The following is a 9,259-nucleotide window of genomic DNA, read 5'->3' as shown; positions in this document are numbered from 1 at the left end:
CAAATGAGAGAAACTGTCTGGGAGAAAAGTGTCACAAACCTGAGAGACCATTCTCTGTTTAGTCAGGGCACAAATTCCAAGTAAGAATATGGGCTTCATTACACCAGATCTCAATTTTTAAAGAGCAGCCAGGAACCTGGATTTTTATGTGAAGTCTGGTTTTTAAGTGTTGGCAACGATTTAGTTTGTTCGTTTTTTAAATAGTGAGCAGGCTAAACAAAACATAGACCACAATCAGATAATTGGCAGCCAGTTTGTTAAGTTGGACTGTAGTTTGTAGGGTGAGAAAGGGGCTCAGAGAGAACCAGAATTTTGTAACAACACCAACAACAAATGGTAATAAATACAGTTACGAGCTCCTCTAAATGTTTGGCCTGAGAACATTGGGCAGTCATTACAAATTCCATGATTTTAAGCCTAGTTCTGTCATTTCATTAAGTCTAAGAGTGTCCTTCAGCCAGTTGGGAGTGGGGAGGTGTGGGAATAGACTAATAATGCTTGTGAGTACAATAATTTTAGGCTAAGAAAGCAAAACAAATTAACTTTTAAATTACTTGAAAGTTATCTAAAAGGCAGAATCAACATACTATAATCATTTCAACTTGCATTTTGATTGATTTCAAAAATATAGGAAAAATTTAAAACTTGAAAAAATATAACTCCCCCCCCCCCAATTAATACATGAATATTGAAGCTCTATGAAGATAACTGTGGAGGCATTGTAGTCTGAATCTCCTCATAAAAACAGGTAGAACACCTTGGATAGCAAAACAGTAATAACAACAAATACAGACCATGGGTAAAACATAACTAAGTGAAAAAGAGTCCTCATAAAGCTCATAATATAAGCAGGTGGGAACAAACGGTCAACTTAGTGTCAGTTTCTGTGTAGAAGGAAACAGCAGGAAGACGACAGAGCATCCAAAGGCCATGAGAGTGGGAGGGCCCCCAAACTGACAACAGGTATTCACTGAAAAGCAAGGGAGACCAATATGATATCAGGAGCAAAACTGGCTGACTATAATTTCAGGGTGAGTACAAAGGGAGGAGCAGGAAGGTCTGAAAGTGCTGGAGAGATATGGAGCTTATGAATTCATAAAACTTAATAAACCTGAGCTCCCTTCTTGGACAAAGCCCAACATTAAGGAGAAACTTCTGGGAGTAGAATCCAAGTTGAACAGGACAGGGACAAAAGAGGCAAAGAAAAATGCAGGTCCAAATAAGAGTGGGAGAGAAGAGACAGAGCTCAGAAATGACAAGGATACATAGGTGTCATTGTATGAAAACATGAGGAAAGGAAGCTTTAGAACCATGAGGCTAGGAAGCTATTATACCCATCCCTCCCTCTTAAAGGTAAAGAATAACTTATTTAGCTTAAAAATGTAACACAAAAAGGATTACAGTTGAATCCTTTTTAAGTTGCTATAATAAAATATGAAATAGAGAAAAAAAGCATATGAAAACTATAACCCAATATTTCAAACCAAGATAATTTTTTTTAATGATGGAAGTTAGAACAGCATCAAACAAACAAAAACCTCAGAAATAAAGTGGAGAAAAGATTTGAAGAGGAGTGACAGAATTCAGAAGAGAATACAAAATATAAAAAGTACATCTTACTGGGAGTCTTAGCTAGTGCAACAAGATAAGAAAAGGAAATAGTTTTTTTAGAGACTACTAGAACAATATATACCAACGAATTGGAAAACCTAGAAGAAATTGATAAATTCATAGAAACACACAACCTTGTAAGACTGAATCATGAAGAAATAGAAAATCTGGGTAGACCAATTACAAGCAATGAAATTGAAGCAGTAATTTTAAAAGTCTCCAAAAAAATAAAAGTCCAGGAGCAGACAACTTCACAGGTGAATTCCACCAAACATTTAAAGAAGAGTTAATACCTATCCTTCTCAAGTTATTCCATAAAAACCTGGAACACTTCCAAACTCATTTTACGAGGCCAGCATTATATTGATACCAAAACCAAAGATAACATCAATATTCCTGATGAACACAGATGCAAAAATTCTCAACAATTATTAGTAAACTGAATTCAACAATACGTTAAAAGGATCATAAGTCATGACCAAGTGGGATTTATCCTAAGGATACAAGGATAATTCAACATCTACAAATAAATGAATGTGATACACCACATTAACAAAACAAAAGATAAAATCAAATGATCATCTCAATAGATGCAGAGATTGACAAAATTCAACATCATTTTATGATTTAAAAAAAACTGTTAACAAAGTGGGTATAGAAAGAAATGCCTCAATATAAAAAAGGCCACATATGACAAACTCACAGCTAACATCATACTTAATGTGAAAAACTGAAAACTTTCTCTCTAAAATCAGGAACAAGATAAGGATGGCCACTCTCACCACTTTTATTCAACATAATACTGGAAGTCCTAGCCACAGTAATCAGACAAGAAAAAGAAATAAAAGGCATCTGGATTGGTAAGGAAGAAGAAAACTGTCACAACCTGCAGATGTTATGATACTGTATATAGAAAACCCCAAAGACTTTATTTACCAAAAAAACTATTAGAACTATTAAATGACTTCAGTAATGTTGCAGGATAATATACAGAAACCTGTTGCATTTTGTACAGGAATAACTAACTGAGAAATTAAGACCATCCCATTTATTATTGCATCAAAAAAAAGGTATCTAGGAATAAATTTAACCAACAAGGTGAAAGACCTGTATTCTGAACACTGTAAGACATTGAAGAAAGAAATTAAAGATGACACAGATAAATATATATACCATGTTCATGGATTGGAAGAATAAATATTGTTAAAATGCCCGTACTACGCAAAACAATTTACAGATTCATTGCAATCCCCACTGAAATACCAAGGGCATTTTGCACAGAACTAGAACAAATAATCCTTATATTTGTATGGAACCACAAAAGATCCTGAATAGCCAAAGCAATCTTGAGAAGGAGCACAAAGCCAGAGGTATCACACTACCTGATACTATACTACAAACCTAAGGCATTTAAAGCAGTATGGTAGTGGCATGAAAACAGACATATAGATCAATGGAACTGAATATATAGCCCAGAGATAAACCCATGCATATATAGTCAATTGACTTATAACAAAGGAGGCAAAAATATTCAATGGCGAAAAGACAGTCTCTTCCATAAATGGTGCTGGGAAAACTGGATCGCTATCTTACACTGTATAGAAAATAAATTCAAATAGACTAAAGGTTTGAATATAAGTCCTGAAACCATAAAACTCCTAAGAGAAAACATAGGCAATAAGCTTTTGGACATCAAGCTTAACAATACTTTTTTGGGACCAGTTTCCTAGTCCAAGGGCAACAAAAGCTAAAAAACAAAACAAATAAACCAATTGGGATTATATTGAACTAAAAAGCTTTTGCACAGTGAAGGAAACCATCAACAAAATAAAAAGGCAACCTACTGAATGGGAGAAAATATTTGTAAAGCATACATCCAATAAGGGGTAAATGTCCAAAATATAAAAGAACATACACAAATTAATATAAAAAACCCAAACAACCAGATTAAAAAATGAGCAGAGGACCTGTGTAGACATTTTTTCCCAAGAAAACATTCAGATGGCCAACAGTCATTTGAGAAGATGCTCAATGCCACTAATCATCAGGGAAAGGCCACAATGGGTTATTACTTCACATCTCACATACAACAATGCTGTTTGATAGCACTTCTTTCAAAATTGGAGTCAATCCTCTCAAACTCTGTTGCTGCTGCTTCATCAACTAGGTTTATGTAATATTCTAGATCTTTTGTTGTCATTTCAACGATCATCACAGCATCTTCACCAGGAGTAAATTCCATCTCAAGAAACCACTTTCTTTGCTCATCCACGAGATGCAAATTTTCACCTGTTAAGTTGTTGTTGTTGTTGTTGTTGTTGTTGTTGTTGTTGTTTTCCATGAGATTGCAACAGTCCTGCCACATCTTCAGGCTCTGCTTCTAATTCTAGTTCGTTTGCTATTTCCCCCATATCTATAGTTACTTCTTCCACTGAAGTCTTAAGCCCTTCAGAGTACTCCCTGAGGGTTGGGATTGACTTCTTCCAAACTCCTGTTGATACTGATATTTTGATCTCTTCCCATGAATCACAAATGTTGTTATTGGCATCTAGATTGGTGAATCCTTTCTGGAGGGTTTTTCATTGGCTTTGCTCGGATTCATCGGAGGAATCACTTATCTATGGCAGCCATAGCCTTATGAAATGTATTTCTTAAATAGTAAGACTTAGAAGTTGAAATTAGTCCTTGATCCACAGGCTGAAGAATGGATATTGTGTTAATGGGCATGAAAACAACATGAATCTCATTGCACAACCCCATCAGAGCTCTTGGGTGACCAGATGCATTGTCATTGAGCAATAATATTTTGAAAGGAAGTCTTTTCTGAGCAGTAGGTCTCAACAGTGGGCTTAAAATATTTAGTAGACCATGTTATAAACAGATGTGTTATCATCCAGGCTTTGTTGTTTCACTGACAGAGCACAGGCAGAGTAGATTTAGCGTGGTTCTTAGGGGCCCTAGGATTTTCTGAATGGCAAACGAGCATTGGCTTCAACCTAATGTCACAAGCTGCATTAGCACCTGACAAGACAGTCAGACTGTCCTTTGAAGATTTGAAACCAGGCATTGACTTCTCTCTAGTTATAAAATTCCTAGATGGCATCTTCTTCTGTTTGTTCTACATTGACAATCTATTATTTATTGTAGTCACCTTCATGAATTACTCAGCTAGATCTTCAGGATAACTTGCTGCAGCTTCTACATCAGCACTTGCTGCTTTACCTTGCACTTTTATGTTATGGAGATGACTCTTTTCTTTGAACTTCATGAACCAACCTCTACTAGCTCCAAACTTTTCTTCAAACTTTTCTGTTAGCTTCAAACTTTACAGCTTCCTCACCTCTCTTACCCTTCAGAGAATTGAGGAGAGTTAGGACCTTGCCCTGGATTAAGCTTTAGCTTGAGGGAGTGTTGTGGCTGGTTTGATCTTCTAATCCAGACCACTCAAACTTTCTTCATATCTGCAAGAAGAAGTTTCACCTTCTTATCACTCTTGTGTTCAGTGGACTAACACTTTTAATTTCCTTCAAGAACTTTGCATTCACAAGTTGGGTAATCGTTTGGCACCAGAGGCCTAGCTTTCAGCCTATCTTGGCTTTCGGCATGCCTTTCTCACTACACTTAATCGTTTCTAGCTTTTTATTTAAAGTGAGAGACATGTGATTGTCCCTTTCACTTGAACACTTAGAGGCCATTGTAGGGTTATCAATCGGCCTAATTTCAATATTGTGTCTCAGGGAATAAGGAGACCCAAGGAGATGGAGAGAGATGGGGGAACAGCTGGTCAGTGGAGCACTCAGAACACAGATATTTATTTATTAAATTCTCCATCTTATATAGACATGGTTTGTGGTGCCTTAAAACAATTACAATAGTAACATCAAAGATCTCTGATCACAGATCACTATAACAAATATAATAATAAGGAAAAAGTTTGAAATTTTGCAAGAATTACCAAAATGTGACACAGAGTCATAAAGTGAGCAAAGGCTGTTGGAAAAATGGCACCAATTTGATCTGCAAACCACAATAAAGTGAAGTGCAATAAAACAAGGTATGCATGGATCTTAGTTAATAGTAATGTATCAATATTGGTCTGTTAATTTAAAAAACCCAAAACAAATTTTTCAAATAATGTAAGATAATAATAGGAATAACTGGGTGCAGGCTCTATGGGAAATATCTGGACTGCTTTAGTAAATAAATCAATCTGATCCAAATTTAAATTTTGTTTTCTTTATAGTAGTCTACTGAAAGAGTCATCATTTCTCTCCTTTAAATGCTAGAAATTCAGGGGTTTTTTTTGTGGCCAAAGATAATGTAAAGTTAGACTGTTCTTAGGGAGCTGTTGGGTTATTATTGAACCATAAGGATTTTTTGTTGTTGTTGTCAAATGTGTGTGTGTGTGTGTGTGTGTGTGTGTGTGTGTGTAGGTGGGGATGAGAGTAAAGTTTGTTTAATAAATTCATTTTGGAAAAATTACTATCCTTCTCAGAGAGCCTTAGATTTCAAATGTTTCAAACCTAAGTTTCAAGTTTATTCTTGTTAAGGAAAGACATTTAGTGTTAGGCACTTAGGTGTTTATATTTTTAAAGAGAATTCTTAAGGTATACCTTTTAACATAGTTTATGTATTCTCCTATAATTTTGCCTCGGTATAAAAGAGATCTTATGATGTGATCATCATAAGAATATTCTCAACCTAACAGAATTATTTTTTGCAAGACCTGTTGAAAATTCTAATTCCCTCACTGAATTGAAAATGCTATTAAACTTTATTATGACCACTTAGGGGTAACTTGAAATGTCCTTCCGAATTTTTTTTTCCCTATTAATGTCATGCTTTTTTTTTCTAAGAACAGAGAAGGTGTTCTAATGTTATAAAGACTTTTTCCCCCCTCTATAGCTATCTTATAGCCTGACTTACTATATCTATATCTGGAAGGGTAATACATTTCCTTCCAACCTCTAGTGGGTGAAGTTCATTTGTCTTCCAATCTATGAAAATGAGTTAACTCCTAATAACCTCTGATACTCAACAGAAACACAACTGCACTTTGGAATTAGTCATTCATCTTTATGTCATAGTCTCTTATTTGTCACTGCAAAATGGTTGTATAGCAGATATTCCACAGTGTCATGTACTACCAATAGAATTTCTTTGCAATAGAATTGTTTTAAAATCTATTATTTGATTTTGACCTGGTTAGCACAGATCAATTTTCCCCCCGTATGTTCAGCCTGGAACATCTAAACACAGCAGTCAAGTGCTCCATTAGCCACTGTACAAAATTGTGATGGACTTACTAAAGTTAGTGATAGTCCCAATTAATATTTCTCTGTCATCCTTAAGAAATCAATTTTTCCACTTCCCATCTCTAATTTTTTTGAGTAAAGGAGAATAGTGATTAGGTTTTAAGTTTTATTTTTCTATATTTCTTAAGTTATTTTTTACTAAATTAATGAAACCTCATTTTTCTAATATGTAAATTGATTGTTAGGATATAGTATAAAAAATCTAAAGTGCTTGGCATAGTGTATTATACGTAGTAATTGTTTCATAGATGGCAGCTCTTGCTATTTTTATACTGTGCTGTGCTTCTGTCCTGCTTCACATGCCATGTAAAATAGGTGATGGATTTGGAGAGCTATCTTCCACGTATATTATGCCACGTTTGCTCTCCTTGATCAACTGAGCAACAGAGGAGAGTGCCCCTTTTTTGGTACAGAATTCACTGAATATGAAAAGAGTTTGGCATTCTTATTTCTGGTGAAACAATCTTAATTCTTTCAAATATCTTTGTACGAGGTAAAAGTTACAAGCAAAATATAAAAGAATGATGTTATTTATTACTAACATAAACAGGCATCTTTGAACATCCTATGCTGAAATGACTGTTTAATACTGTGATTCATAGAAGCTCTCTAGTTCAAAGCAAATGCTCAAATGAAAGAGCATTTATTTTATTAGGCAATACTGATATGTCTTTTATTGGTTGGACTCTGGTAAACACTTGACAACAAATGGTACTTTACCCAAAGAGACACGTAACATGCATGCATCGCATAGTCTAACCACAAACATTAAAGGTCTATGTAACTGTGAACCTCAAATGGAAATACAAAAGATGGTTTTCACAGAATCATATACGATTCAAACCGATCTTTAAAAAATAAATGATCGTGTAAAGTTTAGGTATCTATAATAGCTTCCTATCACTATGTATGTAATGCAGATATTGTGGAGCACATAGAAATCCATTCAAAAGTAAAGTAGCAGGGGCGCCTGGGTGGCTCAGTTGTTAAGCGTCTGCCTTCGGCTCAGGGCGTGATCCCGGCATTCTGGGATCAAGCCCCACGTCAGGCTCCTCCGCTCTGCTAGGAGCCTGCTTCTTCCTCTCCCACTCCCCCTGCTTGTGTTCCCTCTCTCGCTGGCTGTCTCTATCTCTGTCAACTAAATAAATAAAATCTTAAAAAAAAAAAAAGTAAAGCAGCAAAGCACTTTCACATTACCTTGTATTTGTAATTCCTGTAATTCATAAAAACTTATATTTCTTCAATAAACATTTTTCTAAGAATGGCCTTTTCTGTTTACCCCAGAAAAACTTATTATTTATACTTTTAAGGTGGTAGTCACAGCCAAACATTTTATTTTTGTATAAGTACTTTAGCCATGATTTATATATGAAACTTAGGAGGGCAAATAAAGTTTTAATCTCAATAGAAGATAAACAGTTTTCATCCTTCAGTTCTTCATACAAAAATATATTTCAAGAGGTAATATGCTCAACTTTGGAGGTTTAAAAATTTTATATTTCATTTTGTGACCCTATTAAGTTGGCTGTCTTTTATCTGGGTTGTCTAAAAGATGTAAGCTTAAGGTTAGGATTCTAGAAAAGGGTTTTGAGAAAGAGGAGGGAAGATTCAAGGACCCATTTTATACTTAAACATGGCTGTAAGTATTTTTCAAGTTCATTCAAATAGCCTTTCACCAGTACTTTATTCCCTACCAAAACATCCCCACAGACACCCCCCACCCCTGCCAACCATCTCATTTTAGTAGGTTTTGTTCATAGCAGGTTTCTCTTGCAGGAGTTTTCAAGGACAAGAGTTGGTTCAGTTAGTATAGTCTTAGCCATACTAGGATATTCACTTTGATTCTGTAGTAAAAGTGCTAAGGGCTAGAATTCTCCTTATGAATCTTCCTAGAAATGGGATTCAGAAAGCATAGGGGACAGCATCCACACAGTCTGAGGACTCAGACAAGTGTTTCCTATCATAGAAATAGCTACAGGTCTACTATGATATCCTCAATTGGCCTGCTAGCATGTTAATGATAGACAGTGCTGATTTGCTACAACCCCGTTAATTTCACACATAAAAAGAACCATCTAGTTTTCAAAATGGAAAGCTCTATCTACTATAACATTATTTTGACGTGGTTGGTGATGGCAAACTTAAAAATTTAAAAATAAATCCTAAAATTCAGAGAGATTTTTAAATAATAGCATACACATAGTGTAAAAAAATTCCAAGGTGACCGTAAAAGACATAATAAAATTCAATTAAGTTTAGCTTAGTTTGAGAATCCTCCCCACCCTCCCACATAAAGTGGCAAAATGTACAGATAAGCACTTAATATAGGATGA

Source organism: Ursus maritimus, unplaced genomic scaffold, assembly GCF_017311325.1.
Source record: "Ursus maritimus isolate PB19 unplaced genomic scaffold, ASM1731132v1 scaffold_8, whole genome shotgun sequence".
Lineage (NCBI taxonomy): Eukaryota > Metazoa > Chordata > Mammalia > Carnivora > Ursidae > Ursus > Ursus maritimus.
Note: the sequence above shows the minus strand (reverse complement) of the source record.